Consider the following 21,441-nt stretch of genomic DNA (forward strand, 5'->3'; position numbering starts at 1 on the left):
GGCTTCTAAAGCCATGACATAATTTTCTGGAATTTTCCAAACTGTTTAAAGGCACAGTCAATTTAGTGTTTGTAAACTTCTGACCCACTGGAATTGTGATATTTATAAGTGAAATAATCTGTCTGTAAACAATTATTGGAAAAATGACTTGTGTCATGCACAAAGTAGATGTCCTAACCGACTTGCCAAAACTATAGTTTATTAACAAGAAATTTGTGGAGTGGTTGAAAAACGAGTTTTAATGCATCCAACCTAAGTGTATGTAAACTTCCGACTTCAACTGTATTAAGTGGGTAAAACAGTATGTAAACATTATTAAAGTGACCAGTGTTCAATGACTGTATGTACTGCATGTAGGGCAAAGCAGTTTCTAAGGTGCAGGGCAGGGTTCTAGGTGGAGGTCGGCTACTGATGACTGTTTAACAGACTGATGGCCTGGAGATAAACATCCCTCTCTTACATATCCCATGTAATGCATGCCTCAAATCCAATTTGAGACTTCATTCCGGCGTTTGGTCTCAAAGATTCAGGCTTTCGTGTTTCCACCTATGAACATCGGACCAACATTTTTTAAATATGGAATACATTAACTGTCTGAAAAGGTACATGACTTCCTAAACTACACAATTATGTCATTTCCTCCCGAGCTTTACCTTGGTGTGTTTTATGAAAACAGCAGTACATGTATTTGAGTGATGATTTCAATGTGGGTAGCCTTAATGGAAATCATGACCATTAGCCTCAGTGCACGTCAACAGCAGAGCAGACACCAACTCACTGATTCCCACCTTTTTCAGGTTTGCGTGGGCAAGGTCGTTGAGCATTCATGTAGGCCTAGATGGAAATAGTACAATTAAAACCGATGTTCTAAAAAGTGATGTTCAGGTTCTGTGGAAACATGAGGACATTTTCCCGGTAGACTTTGCCATGGATTGCATGGTATGTACTGTATGCTGCCAAGTGTCAAAAAGTAGGCTATAAAAATCACAGAAACTTCCCAGTGGCAAGTTGCATCACACTGACTGAAACCCGTCACTATTCTGAATTTGAGGAAGACAGAAATACTCTCTCCTCCCCTCCCTTCATTAAATTATTTGAAGAGAGGAAGTCCATCCACTGGCTAGGCTGGTACAGCCTGGATTGAGTTCACAGTTACATCACTGCTTATGACATAATGATTTACACACTAAGCTTGTTTCTGCCTAATATAATCTTATATAATCAGCTAAATGCATGAGATCACTGGGCATTGAACATCAACCCGTGTTTGGTCGTACAGTGCATTGTTTCAGACAAAGTTATCCTCTCATCTATGCATGGCAGAGTCAGGCTTTCTAAACCCCTGTTCAGATTTCCATCAGGACTCAGGTTTAGTGTAGGAAGGCATTTGATCACAGGTTACAAGCTGTTAAAAGCTGTTTGGTCTAGAATTAGAGGTTAATACAATGTGAACAGAGCTCAATGACCTGTGGTGGATTTGTAGTCTGGTCTAGTCTGAGTTAGTCTGACATTAACACACTGGATAAATATCCCACAGAGCCAGATTACATGTCAAAAGTTTCACATTAATTCTAATGGAACAAATGTTTTATGTAACCACATTTGGAGCCATACGGGATGATTCCAATGTTTAAGATAGAATATCAAACTCTCTGTCTCCCACAGTGTTTCCTTGCTTGATTTATAATGGCCCGCTGTGGGTTCCTCTATAGCACCCAGTAGCACTGGATTTGCCACCGCGTGTAATGACATATGTGTGCAATGAGTTCCATTTCATAGTCACACAGACATTCACCTTGAACAAAGTCATCCATCCTGTGAATAAGTATCAATATATAGTGGTACTATGAGCTATTTACTGGTTGTCTAGAACGATGACGCCACACTTTGTTGCCAGGTTCTGTGTACTAGTCACAGTGACATAAAAGTTGAGAGTGAGTAAGAGAAAGAGAGAGAGAAACGGAGGGAGAGAGAGAAAGTGAGAGGCCTGCCTGTAAGCTGTGAGGACCATATGGCTTGGTGCTAGGCAATAAAGCCACAGAGGTTAAGGGGCAGCTTATTAACATGAGAGGCACATAACCATAACCCACCACAGACAGGAGTGGAATGTGACACTATTACTAAGAACAGAAAGAGGAACAACATTAAGATAGGTTGTTTGGCCTAAGAAAGAGAAAGCACTCTCATTAAGAGTAGAGAAAGTGACTCTCCAGTCATGTTCAAACTTTTCTCTTCATTCCTGACAACTTCAGGCTGTTCGCCCAAGCAGCTGACTAACCTAACCAAGAGGGCAAAGCATTTCCATTTGCTTTCTGACAGGTTGGAAATCAGACTTGTTTCTCTGAATTATTTTCCTCCCCCTGAGAACACCTGAAAGTCATAGTGCCCAGTAGGCCCAGTAATTGCCTGGGCAGCCCTGCCTGCCTGTCTGTCAGAGTAGCATTCTAGAGAGACAAGTCTGTCAGAGTAGCATTCTAGAGGACGACAAGGACCAAGTCAGGCGATCCGAGTTAACATCATGGATGGCTGTGTCCCATAACATGCTCTGATCACACTGCATGTCTCAAATGGGACACATTCCTCCTGGTGGCAGGATGGTGGTGGTGGCAGGTTGGTGGTGGGGGTGGGGGTGGAAACCATATTTCTATGGAAAAAAATCGGTCAGTCAGTTGTGCTCCAAACACAAAGGCACATGGAACAAAAGAAGAGACTAGTGCACAGTACGCTGCAAACCAGTTACCCATCTAGGACAATACAGTGAATACAAATAATCCTACCACTACTGATATTACTATAGATTAGAGAACAGACTACTGCTCAGGGAACAGAGCAGCTCTCAGATGGTAACAGACCAGCTCTCAGCAGGTGCCTGGAGAAGCATGCGTCAGAGCTACTGAATCAGGGACAGGCCAAGAACAAGCCACTAGGAGAGTGTGCCATGTGCTGTGCATGTTTTGGCAAAACATTATAAGCTTGGGTTGACCTTTTATAATGAACTGGCTGGCTTCCACCAACGATGCAGGTGTAAGGAAGCCAATTTACTGAGAACTACAATGGCTTTAAAAAAAGATGACAACACAGTCAGGGTAGCAGCAAAATAACAAAAGGTTAAGGACACTATTCAAGTGCTGCCTTGTCCTGAGTCCTGCCACAATTTATTTACAGAGATGAGGGAGCAGGACGAACACTGTGTGGAAAGTGAGAGTGAACTAACAGAGTTACAGGAGATTAAACAGACAGCAAACAACTGAATGTGTACACCACCACCAAATGCAAATACTAGAAAAAGCTACATTTCAAATACTGGGAGGAAATATGGGAGAATACCAGGAATGTACATAATCAGTTATCACACATAAAGATCAATGGTATGCTGTGTCAGAGAATTAAATAGAACAGTGTATTATCTATCTCTACGGTATGTGCTGTGTTTCCTCAGTGTCACAACAGTAGGGTCAGAAGTGGGGAAACCGATCACTCACTGTCTGTGACATAATGTAATACACTACGCTCATATTTTGTGTACTGAAGAGACCCACTGGATTAGAGATGATGAAAGGTCACAAGCGATTTACTATCACGGTAGCTAGCTACATCGTTAAACCACGAAATGGAGGGAAAGGCAGAATGATGGGGGAGGAAATTATTTTCAATATCATAACCGTGCTTTAGAGATGTTGAGCCGGACAGCTGTTACACATTCAGGATTATGATTATTTAACCTCACAATTATCTCTGGGTTAGTAATCCTAATCTGGCCTGGACCAATCAACTCACAGCCTTTACCAAGCCTGGTTGTTAACCTACAAGCTGGGCCCTTTGTGCTAGAATTTAAACATCCCTGCAATCAGATTACGTCTAATATAACTGACTTGCATCCTCACTCACTGGATAGATTATCCCTAAGAAACAGACAGGTTACAAGTGTTGTTCAGTGAGATCTGTGTAGTATTGTATGGCAGAGCTGGTTGTGATGTAAGTGTGAGGTCAGTTGGGGGATGAGGTAGGTTTCGCCCTAGCACTTACACAGCGGATTGAACTAATCAAAGCTTGATGATGACTTGTTCATTTGACGTGCGCCCAGAGGTCCCCAGAAGTGAGTTTGGGTAACCCTGCTGTAGCTATAGACTTCTAGCCACTACATTTGTGACTGCCCTGCTGCCACACTTTGCACTGCACTTTGATTCAAAGTAGACAAATAGAATGAAAAAGGGAAAATAAAGCCTCATAAAATATTAAGCCACAACATTGAGAGTAAAAAATTAAACAGAATATCCCAGGCTAGTCATATACAACAGAAATAAAGGCTATTCTGGCTGTAGTGATTTCAGACGTGATTTATGTGTGATTGTGTGATTTCTGTCAGGCCCAGAGAGGATAATGACAACATTTGCAAAGAGGAAGGAGGTGCAGTGCGCCATTCACCATTACTACAATTCCCATTTATATAGTGGAACCATAAAAATTCAACAGCAATGCACTTCGGCTAATGGACGTCTTCATGATCCCTGTAATATTACTCCCAGACAGAAACACCTACCTGAGGCTGAGGGTAGAGAAGGAGGGCAGGCTAGGGGAATTAGAATGATACCATTATGCTACCCTCTGTAGCAGACTAGCCATACGGGACAACCGATGCCTCCCAATTGCACCCTATTCCCTTTATAGAGCACTACTTTGACCAGGGCCCTCTGCACTATATAGGGAATAGGGTGTCATTTGACACAGCCTACAGTATGTTAAACTCTATTTAAAACCCTCTGTGGTACACTTGCCATAAGGGAGTATGTTTAATGTACAAAATTGAATGTTTCTATAAAAACACCTTTTCTATTGACCCAGTGCAGATGTTAGGGACTGTGGGACAGAAGCAGACCATGTGTGTGTGTGTGTGTGTGGCCCACTGACTGCAGCTGACCCTCACTCAGTTTCTCGGCCCGTATAAGGACCTGGTTAATGTGGTGTGTTCCCTATAACCTCAATCGTGTGTGTGTCCTGCCCTGCATGGCTCTGTGGTGTCAGTGTTAAAAGGATTAGAGGTGCTGTAATGTTTCCCAGCTGTAACTGAGTCAACACCCTCTCTTTCCCAAGTTTGATGAAGCTGTAAAATTATCACATTTAGATTCAATATTCAAATGAACCCTCAATTTGCTTCCCACATGCATTCCCATGTGGAATCTGTCTGGCACTCACACGTCTCTCTCTCTCTCTCTCTCTCTCTCTCTCTCTCTCTCTCTCTCTCTCTCTCTCTCTCTCTCTCTCTCTCCATACAAATGATTATACATGTAACTTAATGCCTACTTTGGCATAAACCCCCCTCTTTAATGCATTTTAACTTTGAGCCTTGCTGATTTTCACTCCTTCTCTCTTGCACAGGTTTTACAGAGTGAATCCATTATATTTACATTTACATACTAGTCACTTAGCAGACGCTCTTATCCATAGCGACTTACAATTAGGGCATTCATCTTAAGATAGCTGGGTGAGAAAGCAACACATCACAATCGTATCAAGTAAATTTCCCCTCAACAAAGTATTTAACAGCAAAGTAATTTAAGATACTCTTCAAAAGAGGTAGGGTTTCAGACGTAGGGGTGGGAGGGACAAGAGACCAGAGGTGGCAGAATGGAGTGCTCTGGTTCGGGTGTATGGTTTAAGCATAGCCTGAATGTAAGGAGGGGCATTTCCCCTTGTTCTCAAACTGGGGTAAGCGCAATGCCTGTCGGGGGTACGCCAAATAAAAATGTGATCCACATTTAAGCAGTATTTAAACAACATTTTCAAACAGTACATTTATATTTTCCAATGGGGCTATACATTTGGGTGAGGTTTTTTCCTCGCCTGAGTAGCCTCGTTTCACAGCCAAAAATAAAACTAAACCATCTAGTTTTCAGTGAAATAACAACATAATGTCAAATACATATGGCTGGGACAGTGCTGGGGGAAAAGGCCAAAAAAACTATACAGACAACGCCTTCATCAAACGACACATCAGTGACATGGCAGGAGATGTTTCGAAACAATTACTGCTTCGCATACAAGCCAGTGAATTCTATGATTTACAGCTGGATGAGTCAACAGATGTGGCAGACCTGGCACAGCTCCTGGTATATGTCCGTTATGTTTATGGGGGGGTCAATTAAGGAAGACATCCTCTTCTGCAAACCACTGGAAACCAGGACAACATGAGAGGATATGTTTAAAGTACTGGACAGCTTTGTGATATCAAATGGACTTTGGTGGTCAAGATGTGTTGGTATCTGTACTGATGCCGCAAAAGCCATGACAGGGTGTAACGGCCGTTGTTGGTGGAAGAAGGTGTGGACCAATGCGCGGCGTGGTAAGTGTCCATATTTTTTTTCAATAAATTGTACACTGAACAAAAACAACAAAGTGAACGAACGAAACCGAAACAATTCTGTCTGGTGCAGAATACAAACACTCAACAGAAAATAATCACCCACAACTCAAGGGTGAAAACAGGCTGCCTAAATATGGTTCTCAATCAGGGACAACGATTGACAGCTGCCTCTGATTGTGAACCATACCAGGCCAAACACAGAAATACCAAATCATAGAAAAACGAACATAGACAACCCACCTGACTCACGCCCTGACCTTACTAAAATAAAGACATAACAAAAGAACTAAGGTCAGAACGTGACACAGGGAGACACGTGGTAACGCGTGTGCAAGCCGTTGCTCCCGACGCCACTTGGGTGCACTGCAGCATCCACAGAGAGGCTCTTGCTGTCAAGGGAATGCCTGACAGTTTGAAAAACATTTTGGACACTACAGTGAAAATGGTTAACTTTGTTAAAGCAAGGCCCCTGAACTCTTGTGTATTTTTTGCATTATGCAATTATATGGGAAGTGACCATGTAACGCTTTTACAACATACAGAAGTACGCTGGTTCACGAGGGGCAAAGTCTTGACACGTTTTTTTTTTACTTGTCTGACCGCTTGCATGTTGACGAGTTTCTCACACAACTGGCCTATCTGGGTGATGTTTATTCTCACCTGAATTATCTGAATCTAGGATTTCAGGGACTCTCCGCAACTATATTCAATGTGGGGGACAAAATTTAGACTATGATTAAGAAGTTGGAGCTCATCTCTGCCTGCATTAACAAGGACAACACAAAGGTCTTTCCATCAATGTATGTTTTTTTTGTGTGCAAATGAACTCAAGCTTACGTACAATGTCGAATGTGATATAGCGAAGCACCTGAGTGAGCTGGGTGTGCAATTACGTGGGTACTTTCCCAAAACAGATTACACAAACAACTGGATTCGTTATCCCTTTCATGACCTGCCTCCAGTCCACTTACCGCTATCTGAACAAGAGAGCCTCATCGAAATTGCAACAAGCGGTTCTGTGAAAATTTAATTGAATCAGAAGCCACTGCCAGATTTCTGGATAGGGCTGCGCTTAGAGTTTCTTGCCTTGGCAAATCGCACTGTTAAGACACCGATGCCCATTGCAACCAGGTACCTATGTGAGAGTGGATTCCCTGCCCTCACTAGCATGAAAACTAAATACAGGCAAAGACTGTGTGTGGAAAATGATTTAAGACTGAGACTCTCTCCAATACAACCTAACATTGCAGAGTTACAGTTGAAGTCAGAACTTTACCCCTTAGCCAAATACATTTAAACTCAGTTTTCACAATTCCTGACATTTAATCCTAGTAGAAATTCCCCCGTCTTAGGTCAGTTACGATCACCACTTTATTTTAAGAATTTGAAATGTCAGAATAATAGTAGAGAGAATTATTTATTTCAGATTTTACTTCTTTCATCACATTCCCAGTGGGTCAGAAGTTTACATACACTCAATTAGTATTTGGTAGCATTGCCTTTAAATTGTTTAACTTGGGTCATACGTTTCGGGTATCCTTCCACAAGCTTCCCACAATAAGTTGGGTGAATTTTGGCCCATTCCTTCTGACAGAACTGGTGTAACTGAGTCAGGTTTGTAGGCCTCCTTGCTTGCACAAACTTTTTCAGTTCTGCCCACAAATTTTCTATAGGATTGAGGTCAGGGCTTTGTGATGGGCACTCCAACACATTGACTTTGTTCATCTTAAGCCATTTTTCCACAACTTTGGAAGAATGCTTGAGGACATTGTCCATTTGGAAGACCCATTTGTAACCAAGTTTTAACTTCCTGACTGATGTCTTGAGATGTTGCTTCAATATATCCACATACTTTTCCTGCCTCATGTTCCCATCTATTTTGTGAAGTGCACCTGTCACTCCTGCAGGAAAGTACCCCCACAACATGATGCTGCCACCCCGTGCTTCACAGTTGGGATGGTGTTCTTCGGCTTGCAAGCCTCCCCCTTTTTCCTCCAAACATTATGGTGGCATAACGATGGTCATTATGGCCATCTTAGTTTCATCAGACCAGAGGACATTCTCCAAAATGTACGATCTTTGTCCACATGTGCAGTTGCAAACCGTAGTCTGGCTTTTTATGGCGGTTTTGGAGCAGTGGCTTCTTCATTGCTGATGTCGATATAGGACTCATTTTACTGTGGATATAAATAATTTTATACCTGTTTCCTCCAGCATCTTCACAAGGTCCTTTACTGTTTTCTGGGATTGATTTGCTCTTTTTGCACCAAACGCGTCTCCTTCCTGAGCAGTATGATGGCTGCGTGGTCCCATGGTGTTTATACCTGCATACTATTGTTTGTACAGATGGACCTGGTACCTTCAGGCATTTGGAAATACCAGACTTGTGGAGGTCTACAATTTGTTTTCTGAGGTCTTGGCTGATTTCTTTTGATTTTCGAATGTCAAGTCAACTTACCGTATGTAAACTCCTGACCTACTGGAATTGTGATACAGTGAATTATACATGGAATAATCTGTCTGTAAACAATTGTTGGAAAATTACTTGTGTCATGCACAAAGTAGATGTCCTAACCGACTTGCCAAAACTATAGTTTGTTAACAAGAAATGTGTGGAGTGGTTGAAAAACGAGTTTTAATGACTCCAACCTAAGTGTATGTAAACTTCCGACTTCAACTGTATGTGCATCCTTCCAAGCACACCCTTCTCATTAACTCGTGGTGAGTTATTCACAACTGTTGATTAACAAATAAGGTTCTATATATAAGATGGCTAAATAAAAAGCAAAATTATTGATGATTATTATGTTATGATTTGTGCCCTGGTCCTAAGAGCTCTTTGTCACTTCCCATGAGCCGGATTGTGACAAATACTCATTCTTATGTTTAATAAATGTATTGTATAGTGTGTGTGTGTAGCAGGCTTACAAGGGTGGCAAAAAACAGCATTTGAGAGTGCGCTGACCCTGGTGCTAGAGGGGGTATGAATGTTTGAAGGGGTACGGGACTATAAAAGTTTGGGAAGGATGAGAACAGAGGAGAGTCAGCTTTCACATAGCGGAGAGCCTCTGTAACACAGAGGAGAGTGGTCTCAGTTGAGTGAGCCGCCTTGACTGGTTAGGGTGAGGTGGAATTATTATAATCAAAAGGAGAGACTTTTAGATTTGTTCAAAAACAATCTAACTTTATTATTTAATTAGTGCAGTAATGGATCTGGTCGGTAATCACCCCTGGAGGTGATCACTGAGAACTCAACCAGCTGGTTTACTGCAGTAATGGATCTGGTCGGTAATCACCCCTGGAGGTGATCACTGAGAACTCAACCAGCTGGTTTACTGCAGTAATGGAGCTGGTCGGTAACCACCCCTGGAGGTGATCACTGAGAACTCAACCAGCTGGTTTACTGCAGTAATGGAGCTGGTCGGTAACCACCCCTGGAGGTGATCACTGAGAACTCAACCAGCTGGTTTACTGCAGTAATGGAGCTGGTCGGTAACCACCCCTGGAGGTGATCACTGAGAACTCAACGTGCTGGTTTGAGCCACAGCATTTTACATCAAAGTCCATCCTCCTTCAGTCTACATGACAAACAACAGATTTAAGGAATGGGTCACAAGGTTAAGATTAGTATGAAAGATACTTATAATTCACAGCAGACAGTATGTCACTGTGCTGAGACCAGTGTCTGTCCCTGGAGTCATCTCTCCCTGGTACCTTATAGAACAGAAACATTAATTCATGCTCTGGAATGCGGTATCACCCTAAGACATCGGAAAATCTTCTAGAGGTCCATCCTCAGTAGAATACACACAGATGAGAGTTCTAACAACCCCTTATTCTGTTGCATAAAACAACCATTTGATGCAATAACAGCATTATAACATAATCTTGTAATTTCCACCATAAGGGTCAAAAAGATTGTTCTGAAAGAGCTAATGTGAGTCGGTGAGAGAGAGCACGCTCAAGTGTTTTGGAAAGAAGGGAAACCGGTCTGTAGTTTTTGACATCAGAGTGGCTGAGTGCTGGTTTCTTGAGGAGGGGAGCGACTCTGGCCATCTTGACGTCAGAAGGGATGCAGATATCGGTCAGGGATAAGTTGATGAGGGAAGTGAGTAATGGGAGGTAGTCTCCAGAGATGGTCTGGAGAAGGGAGGAGGGGAAGGGGTCAAGTGGGCAGGTTGTTGGGTGAACATCACTCGTCGTAGGATTTCATCTGGAGAGAGAGGGGAGAAAGAGGTCAAAGCGTAGGGTAGTTCTGTGAGGGTGGAATCAGTGGGCTCAGTAGGCTACAGGTGAATGAGGAGCGGATGTCGTCAACCTTTTTTTCAAAGTGGTTGACAAAGTCATCCGCAGAGAGGGAGGAAGGAGCAGGTGGAAGATTAAGGAAGGAAGAGAACGCGTAGAAGAGTTTCCCAGGGTTGGAAACAGAAACTTTAGCAGCAGATAGAGAGGAAGAGAAGGTTTCGAGGAGGGAGTGGAATGATTCATGAATTTTCTTCCATTTCTGCTCAGCTGCCTGCAGCCCTGTTCTGTTAGCATGCAGTGCATTCACAAGATTTCTGTGATTTTTGCAATGATTCGCACTTTTGTAACTGATATGATGTCTCAATCCCTCTTACTGAAATCCATACAAAAAGAAGCGGCTGCTGCTACAACTAGGGTAATCTTAATTGAGTGGAAAATGATTAAGGACTCACTGAAATTCTAAAATCAAATGTGAGAAAAAAAGACAACAGTCTACTGTATGTATGAGGCATTTTTTTACCCAGTCGCTGTCAGTCAGGAAGTCTGCTTTGAATTAGTGTGACAGTGCAGTTGTAGCCTTTGGCAATTTCAACTGAAGTGAAACATGATTAAGTACATTTTGAAATTCTAAAATCTAATGTGAAAAAAGACAACAGCTTCCTTGTCAGTGGTAACTAACATTCAACCGATCATCTCACTGAAACTCTTACTTCTAGAAATCCCTAAATAATTTATCACACATATATATTTAACCAGGGTCACCTCTGCATGAGTACGCTAAAACACTAAAGGTTTCACTCCACTCTAACCCCACTAGAAGAGCTGTTTTTCCTTTTAAACAACATTGACCTCAAAGAGAGTAATGGGTCTAGAGGAAGATATCAGGGCTCATAACAATATATCAGTAAGGGCCTAGAAGAAGACAGACCAACTGAAAGGTTCAACCAAGGTCACAGATAGATTAATTAAAACATACAAAGCATATTCTAGCCTTTCTAATCGACCTGGCCGGGGTATCCTGGAAGGATATTGATCTCATCCCGTCAGTAGAGGATGCCTGGATATTTTTAAAAAATGCCTTCCTAACCATCTTAAATAAACATGCCCCATTCAAGAAATTTAGAACCAGGAACAGATATAGCCCTTGGTTCTCCCCAGACCTGACTGCCCTTAACCAACACAAAAACATCCTATGGCGTTCTGCATTAGCAGAATATGCAGCTGTTCAGGGAAGCTAGAAACCATTATACACAGGCAGTTAGAAAAGCCAAGGCTAGCTTTTTCAAGCAGAAATTTGCTTCCTGCAACACTAACTCAAAAAAGTTCTGGGACACTGTAAAGTCCATGGAGAATAAGAACACCTCCTCCCAGCTGCCCACTGCACTGAAGATAGGAAACACTGTCACCAATGATAAATCCACCATAATTGAGAATTTCAATAAGCATTTTTCTACGGCTGGCCATGCTTTCCACCTGGCTACTCCTACCCCGGACAACAGCACTGCACCCCCAACAGCAACTCGCCCAAGCCTTCCCCATTTCTCCTTCTCCCAAATCCATTCAGCTGATGTTCTGAAAGAGCTGCAAAATCTGGACCCCTACAAATCAGCCGGGCTAGACAATCTGGACCCTTTCTTTCTAAAATTATCTGCCGAAATTGTTGCCACCCCTATTACTAGCCTGTTCAACCTCTCTTTCGTGTCGTCTGAGATTCCCAAAGATTGGAAAGCAGCTGCGGTCATCCCCCTCTTCAAAGGGGGACACTCTTGACCCAAACTGCTACAGACCTATATCTATCCTACCGTGCCTTTCTAAGGTCTTCGAAAGCCAAGTCAACAAACAGATTACCGACCATTTCGAATCTCACCATACCTTCTCTGCTATGCAATCTGGTTTCAGAGCTGGTCATGCGTGCACCTCAGCCACGCTCAAGGTCCTAAACGATATCTTAACCGCCATCGATAAGAAACATTACTGTGCAGCCGTATTCATTGATCTGGCCAAGGCTTTCGACTCTGTCAATCACCACATCCTCATCGGCAGACTCGACAGCCTTGGTTTCTCAAATAATTGCCTCGCCTGGTTCACCAACTACTTCTCTGATAGAGTTCAGTGTGTCAAATCGGAGGGTCTGCTGTCCGGACCTCTGGCAGTCTCTATGGGGGTGCCACAGGGTTCAATTCTTGGACCGACTCTCTTCTCTGTATACATCAATGAGGTCGCTCTTGCTGCTGGTGAATCCCTGATCCACCTCTACGCAGACGACACCATTCTGTATACTTCCGGCCCTTCTTTGGACACTGTGTTAACAACCCTCCAGGCAAGCTTCAATGCCATACAACTCTCCTTCCGTGGCCTCCAATTGCTCTTGAATACAAGTAAAACTAAATGCATGCTCTTCAACCGATCGCTACCTGCACCTACCAGCCTGTCCAACATCACTACTCTGGACGGCTCTGACTTAGAATACGTGGACAACTACAAATACTTAGGTGTCTGGTTAGACTGTAAACTCTCCTTCCAGACCCATATCAAACATCTCCAATCCAAAGTTAAATCTAGAATTGGCTTCCTATTTCGCAACAAACCATCCTTCACTCATGCTGCCAAACATACCCTTGTAAAACTGACCATCCTACCAGTCCTCGACTTTGGCGATGTCATTTACAAAATAGCCTCCAATACCCTACTCAACAAATTGGATGCAGTCTATCACAGTGCAATCCGTTTTATCACCAAAGCCCCATATACTACCCACCATTGCGACCTGTACGCTCTCGTTGGCTGGCCCTCGCTTCATACTCGTCGCCAAACCCACTGGCTCCATGTCATCTACAAGACCCTGCTAGGTAAAGTCCCCCCTTATCTCAGCTCGCTGGTCACCATAGCATCTCCCACCTGTAGCACACGCTCCAGCAGGTATATCTCTCTAGTCACCCCCAAAACCAATTCTTTCTTTGGCCGCCTCTCCTTCCAGTTCTCTGCTGCCAATGACTGGAACGAACTATAAAAATCTCTGAAACTGGAAACACTTATCTCCCTCACTAGCTTTAAGCACCAACTGTCAGAGCAGCTCACAGATTACTGCACCTGTACATAGCCCACCTATAATTTAGCCCAAACAACTACCTCTTTCCCAACTGTATTTAATTTTTATTTATTTATTTATTTTGCTCCTTTGCACCCCATTATTTTTATTTCTACTTTGCACATTCTTCCATTGCAAAACTACCATTCCAGTGTTTTACTTGCTATATTGTATTTACTTTGCCACCATGGCCTTTTTTGCCTTTACCTCCCTTCTCACCTCATTTGCTCACATTGTATATAGACTTGTTTATACTGTATTATTGACTGTATGTTTGTTTTACTCCATGTGTAACTCTATGTCGTTGTATCTGTCGAACTGCTTTGCTTTATCTTGGCCAGGTCGCAATTGTAAATGAGAACTTGTTCTCAACTTGCCTACCTGGTTAAATAAAGGTAAAATAAATAAATAAATAAATATATTCCTTAAATAAATAAAGAAATGTAGAAGCAGATAACCTGACGTTGCATCAGTCCAGTTAAACTCACTCCTACATCAGTGTGTTTATGTGTGTGTGTTTTGGTTTTACTATCCTTGTGGGGACATTTCGCCAGCTATTTCACGCTTAGGGGTTAGGTTTAGGGTCAGGGTTAGAATTAGGGTTATAGGTGAGGGATTAGGTTTTGGGTTAGGAGTTAGGGTAAGGTTTATGGGTTTGGGGTTAATGTTTGGGAAAAACGACATTTTTCTTAACCTGCGCCCAAGAAAGCGAAGGTAACCTGCCTAAATTATTACAGCCCCGTAGCACTCACGTCGGTAGCCATGAAGTGCTTCGAAAGGCTGGTCATGACTCACATCAACACCATCATGCCAGAAACCCTAGACCCACTCCAATTTGCATACCGCCCCAACAGATCCATAAATGACACAATCTCAATCGCACTCCACACTGCACTTTACCTCCCGGACAAAAGGAGCACCAATGTGAAAATGCTGTTCATTGACAACAGCTCAGCGTTCAACACTATAATACCAACAACGCTCATCATTAAGCTAAGGACCCTAGGACTGAACACCTCACTCTGCAACTGGATCCTGGACTTCCTAACAGGCCGCCTCCAGGTGGTATGGGTAGGCAACAACACGCTGATCCTCAACACTGGGGTCCCTCAGGGTTGTGTGCTTAGTCCCCTCCTGTACTCCCTGTTCACCCATGACTGCATGGCCAAGCATGACTCCAACACCATCATTAAGTTTGCTGACGACACAACAGTGGCACCGACAACGATGAGACAGTCTATTGGGAGGAGGTCAGAGACCCGGCAGTGTGGTGCCGGGACAACAACCTCTCCCTCAATGTGAGCAAGACAAAGGAGCTGATCGTGGACTATAGGAAAAGGAGGTCCGAACAGCCCCCCATTAACATCAACAGGGCTGAAGTGGAGAGGGTCGAGAGTTTCAAGTTCCTTGGTATCCACCTCACCAATGAACTATCATGGTCCAAACACACCAAGTCAGTTGTGAAGAGGGCACAACCACACCTTTTCCCCCTCCGGAGACTGAAAAGATTTGCCATGGGTCCCCAGATCCTCATAAAGTTCTACAGCTGCACCATCGAGAGCATCTTGACTGGTTGCATCACCCACTGGTATGGCAACTGCTCGGCATATGATTGTAAAGCACAACAGAGGGTAGTGCGTACGGCCCAGTACCTCACTGGGGCCAAGCTTCCTGACATCCAGGACCTACAGTACCAGGCAAAAGTTTGGACACCCCTACTCATTCAAGGGTTTTCTTTATTTCTACTATTTTAATAATAAGAATAATATAATATTATTCTAATATTAATAGAATATTAGAATAATAGAGAAGACATCAAAACTCTGAAATAACACATATGGAATCAAGTTGTAACCAAAAAAAAGTGTTAAACAAAAATATATTCTTTAAAGTAGCCACCCTTTGCCTTGATGACAGCGCTGCACACGCTTGGCATTCTCTCAACCAACTTCATGAGGTAGTCACCTGGGAAACATTTAAATTAACAGGTGTGCCTTAGGGCGGCAGGGTAGCCTAGTGGTTAGAGCGTTGGACTAGTAACCGGAAGGTTGCATGTTCAAACCCCCGAGCTGACAAGGTACAAATCTGTCATTCTGCCCCTGAACAGGCAGTTAACCCACTGTTCCTAGGCCGTCATTGAAAATAAGAATTTGTTCTCAACTGACTTGCCTAGTTAAATAAAGGTTAAAAAGTCCATTTGAAGGACACCAAGAAGAAGAGACTTGATTGGGCCAAGAAACACAAGCAATGGACATAAGACTGGTGGAAATCTGGTCTGATGAGTCCAATTGTGAGATTTTTGATTCCAACCACAGTGTAGGTGAACGGATGATCTCCACATGTTCCCACCGTAAAGCATGGAGGAGGAGGTTTGATGGTGTGGGGGTGCTTTGCTGGTGACACTGTCAATGATTTATTTAGAATTCAAGGCAGACTTAACCAGCATGGCTGCCACAGCATTCTGCAGCGATACGCCATCCCATCTGGTTTGCATTTAGTGGGACTATAATTTGTTTTTCCAAAGGACAATGACCCAACCAATCTCCAGGCTATGTAAGGGCGATTTGACCAAGAAGGAAAGTGATGAAGTGCTGCATCAGATGACCTGGCATCCCCAATCACCCACCCTCAACCCAATTGAGATGATTTGGGATGAGTTGCAGAGTGAAGGAGTGATGAGGACCACAGAGTGAAGGAAAAGCAGCCAACAAGTGCTCAGTATATGTGGGAACTGTTGGAAAAGCATTCCAGCTGAAGCTGGTTGAGAGAATGCCAAGAGTGTGCAAAGCTGTCATCAAGGCAAAGGGTGGCTATTCTGAGGAATCTAAAATCAAAAATATATTTTGATTTGTTAACACTTTCTTTGGTTACTACATGATTCCATATGTGTTATTTCATAGTTTTGATGTCTTCACTATTATTCTACAATGTAGAAAATAGTAAAAATAAAGAAAACCCTTGAATGAGTAGTTAACTAGGCAGTGTCAGAGGAAGGCCCAAAAAATGGTCAAAGACTCCATTCACCCAAGTCATAGACTGTTCTCTATGCTACCGCACAGCAAGCGGTATTGGAGTGCCAAGTCTAGGGCCAAAAACAGCTTCGACCCCTAAGCCATAAGACTGCTGAACAATTAATCAAATGGCCAGCCAGACTATTTACATGGTAGTCAACTAAAGAGTCTAAGAGTATAGTGTGCTGATCTAGGATCAGTGTTGTCTCTTAAATCATAATGAATACGAGTGGGGACCTGATCCTAAATCAGCATTCCTACTCTGAGACGCTTTGTGAATACCGGCCCTGACCTGTGCCAATACCTGCTGTTCTGTTTTTACTGGCGGCATGTCCATGTTTGAGGTCTTGCATATCGTTCCATAATAGTGTTGAGTCACGATAAACTGATGATACACTACTTTATTACATAATACAAAGTACTGAAATGCAGTTCCATCCCGTGATCATCGGTATATTGCCTTTTCCAATGAGTGCATATCTTAATATTTTAGATTACAAACGTTGGAATATGACCTTTAGCTCCTGACAAGAAGAAAATGGCCAAATTAGCATTTTTCCTGGCAGCCCGTGGCAGTGTGCTAGCTGTGCCATGTGATTAGCATTTTGATTAAGAGACAAACAAACAGAGAAATAACACATGCATAAGGAGAGCTTAGTTAGAGGGTGTCATGCCAGTGAGCCACACAGCACAACTAGACAAACTGACAAGATCCGATGTAGGGGAGGAATTAAAAGTCCACTTGAAGGAAAGAAATATTGGCTGCAATAAGCTGTTTTAATCAGAGGTGAAATGGAAGCTGCAGTGATGTGTCTCACTTGGTAGAGTATGGCACTCGCAACACCAGGGTTGTGGGTTCAATTCCCATGGGGGACAGGATGAAAATGTATGCACTTACTAATGTAAGTCACTCAGGATAAGAGTGTTTGGTAAATGGAAGGCAGGCAGACTCTACTTCTGCCAGCCTTCCATAGTCGTTAGCTACCGGTTCGTCTGGTTAAGGAACACAAGCTGCTTTACGAAGTTAAAAACAATAGTATTAAGTAAAACAATAGTCTCTAGCTTTGATTGTCTTTCTCCCCCTCGAGTATAGAAAAGTAGGCTGTCTTGCTCAACCCTCCCACTTTCCCAATTTCATTCCATAGTCAGGTTCTGACAAGCCTCTCTTTCTACAGAGAAAACCATTTTTTTTCTAGCCCTAACTGTTCAAAAGCTATGACCCATATTACCGGCGCTAAGTATTTTTTAAATTATTATTATTTATTCATTTTAAAAAATGCCTTAGGGACTCGTCACTCGACTCGTGACTTGGACTCGAGCACTGGGGACTTGGGACTCAACTTGGACTAAAAGTTTAGTGACTAAAAGTTTAGCGACTCGTCTATATCACTGGGAAGAAGTACCTAAGACAAACACACAAGAAGGTGGCAGGTAGCCTAGTGGTTGGAGCATTGGACTAGTAATTGGAAGGTTGCAATATCAAATCCCTGAGCTGACAAGGTAAAAATCTGTTGTTCTGCCCCTGAACAAACCACTGTTCTCAGGCCAACATTGAAAATAAGAATTTGTTCTTAACTGACTTGCCTAGTTTAATAAAGGCAACAAAAAAAACAATAGTCATGTTGTTATGGTTTTCTTCCGTCAAAGGAGAGGACCAAAATGCAGAGTGGTTAATGATACACTAACAATACAAAACAATAAACGTGGAAACCTAAACAGCCTATACTGGCGCAAACAAACACTGAGACAGGAACAATCACCCACGAAACACTCAAAGAATATTGCTGCCTAAATATGATTCCCAATCAGAGACAACGATAAACACCTGCCTCTGATTGAGAACCACTCCAGGCAGCCATAGACTATTCTAGACAAACCCACTAACCACAATCCCATGACCTACAAAAACCCCAAGACAAAACACACCACATAAAATAACCCATGTCACACTCTGGCCTGACCAAAATAATAAAGAAAACACAAAATACTAAGACCAGGGCGTGACACATGTGCGGTTTTGTGTGGTACAGCTAATAATAGCATAGTCCTAGCAACACCAGAGTTGTGGGTTCAATTCCAGCTTGTGTCACATACAGAATATATAAAAATATATGCACTCACAGAACTGTAAGTTGCAAGTCAGCTAAATGGTATATAAAAGTTTGCAGCATGGATTTTGCACATACAATCTCTATTGGTTGTTCTCTGACAGACTGTGTTCTCTCTCTCTTTCTTCCTCTCCTGATATATAACCTAACGTCCTAGTCCTGTCAGGAACAACACAATATGATTCATTACCCCTTTAGAAAAAAATCAGAGTCTTCCTCCCCTTCCTCTCCTCTACCGTCCATCCTGCTAATTACTAAAACTAGCTGACCTTCCCTCCATCTCTTCATCCCTCCACCCAAATGGCACCATATTCATTATATTAGGAAGGGAATAGGTGGCTATTTGGGACACAGACTCAGTCTCCTGGGCACGGTGCGGTCAGTTATCATTTGCGCTGTAGAGATGTGGAGGCAATGTATTACTTTCTGCCCCATTCCTGCCCACTTTAGGAGAGGCAGCCCCTGGGCTCAGCTCCACCAAAAGAAGAAATAGGCCTACATGCGGAATGTGAATATATTTGCTGCATTCACAGAAAGAAAGATAGAGAGATAGAGACATAGAGAGAATGAGAGAGAGAGAAAGAGACCAGACAGAGGTGTGAATTGGCATATTTCATATATATAACAATTAATTGATTTAGCTAATTCTACTTTGTAAACAGTTTATATAATTATGTAACCTTTGACCAGAAAACATCTTGCAGTTAGTTAATGCAAGTAATGTACTGTTTATAATATGCCAAATGCATTGACTGATATAATCCATAAATGCCAAAGAAGTTGGTTACAGTCAGCATCACTTATTCATATCATAGTTAGATAGTGTCAGTGATATCAGGTTCTCCCTCTGGGTGTGAAACAGTAGTGTTGTGCTGCTAGACAAGGCTCATCATATCACTGTCAACAGTGTCAATGTCATTGTTTCCCCATCACATGGCAGACAATTATCTTCCAATAAACTGAGAATGATTAGAACCATAGCTACAGGACAGGACAGGTGGACGGCTGACGAGGAGATACAGTGTCTGTGTCCCAAATAGCACCCTACTCCATATAGTGCCCATAGGGCTCTGGTCAAAATTAGTGCACTAAAAAGGGAATAGGGTGACATTTGGGACACATACAGTGCTTAAGCATCCCATAGATCACCTTCACACTGAGTTGGAGGCTCTATAAATCATACCAGACAGAATGGGACTAATTACAGGCTGCACCCCAAATGGCACCCTATTCCCTATATAATTCCCTTAAAGCAAATGCTAAAACGTATTTTAAATATTTCAAATATATTTTTATCCCAGGTCTGCCAGTCACCTAAAAAGCTATCTCATCTCACTACACAATAGCAGTCACAGGGACAGGGACCATATAGGAATATCCTAAGTGTTTGCACAAGAGCGAATTTGCAGTGATAATAGCTTATTACTTATTACTTAGATGGCGATTAATCAACCCTGAGTTCATTTCAGCCTAACAACAGTCCCGCACGACTTGATTTGGAATTGAGGAATGGGGCTGGGGATCATATTGGCATGATAATTTCTGACTGAATAAAGCAAGTCCATTTCTTCACAATCAAAATAGCTTATTATTAAATTAACTATACCCAGTGGGGAACCGTGAGGGCATCCTGCGCCTTCAGAGAAGCCCTAAGGATTTATAAAATAATTGTTGTAGTTTTAAAATATAAAATGCTGTTTTAATTTCTATTTCATCTTTTCAGTAATTTTTCAATGGTATTGTAATTATGTGAATATTTTCAATGATATTCTGATTTAATCTTGCATAGGAAAGGGTTAACGGTGATGAGAAAAAATATCCAATCAGGATTTTTCTTTGGTAGTCTCTGGGTAGATAAACCTGGCTAGCTAAGTCAGCCATTGGCTAAGCCCTCAGAAGCTAGATAGAAGGCAGCTGCCATTGAGGGAGTTCTATTAACCTGAAAAATGGTGCATCGGTCTATGGACCATGACGTGAAAGGGAAAAAGAGGTAAGGGAGGGGCACCCTTCTCAAATCGAACCGTAATCTGCCCCACTCAGTCAAACTAGTTTTGCATGTGAAAACACAGATTCCTACTCATTACTCTACATGCTTAATGTTTTTGTTTTGAGCCGACTTAGCTGTGGACTTTGAACAGGGCACCTGGCTCACACCCAGAGACAGCCCTGTTCCGAAACTAATTCCAAAACTAATTCCAATCACTTTTCACCCGGTGCAAGATAATCGAATCACCTCACTCAACTGTATCAGTGCAGAAGTTTGGAGCGACAACTGTCTCAACCAATCACATTTTGACTTGTAAAAAAAAATAATGGAAAGGCAATGGGAAGAACAGTAGGTGTCCCAAGGTCTAGCTAGTAGCTAGCTAGCTTTTGTTGTAGGTTAGTTAAAAGTGTGTAGCATCTGCAACAAGTGTTATCGAAGAGGATGTTGATGCTAATTTGTTGGCTTTGCCTTTTTCAAGATAAACTAACGCTGGATTAATTGGTGCCTCTAGGGCAATTTATGTGAATGTTGATGAGCATGTTGATATGTATAGTGTACACTAAGTGAACAAAACATTAAGAATACCTGCTCTTTCCATGACAGACTGACCAGGGGAATCCAGGTGAAAACAACAGTATGAT

Source organism: Oncorhynchus tshawytscha, linkage group LG03 (genome assembly GCF_018296145.1).
Source record: "Oncorhynchus tshawytscha isolate Ot180627B linkage group LG03, Otsh_v2.0, whole genome shotgun sequence".
Classification (NCBI taxonomy): Eukaryota; Metazoa; Chordata; class Actinopteri; order Salmoniformes; family Salmonidae; genus Oncorhynchus; species Oncorhynchus tshawytscha.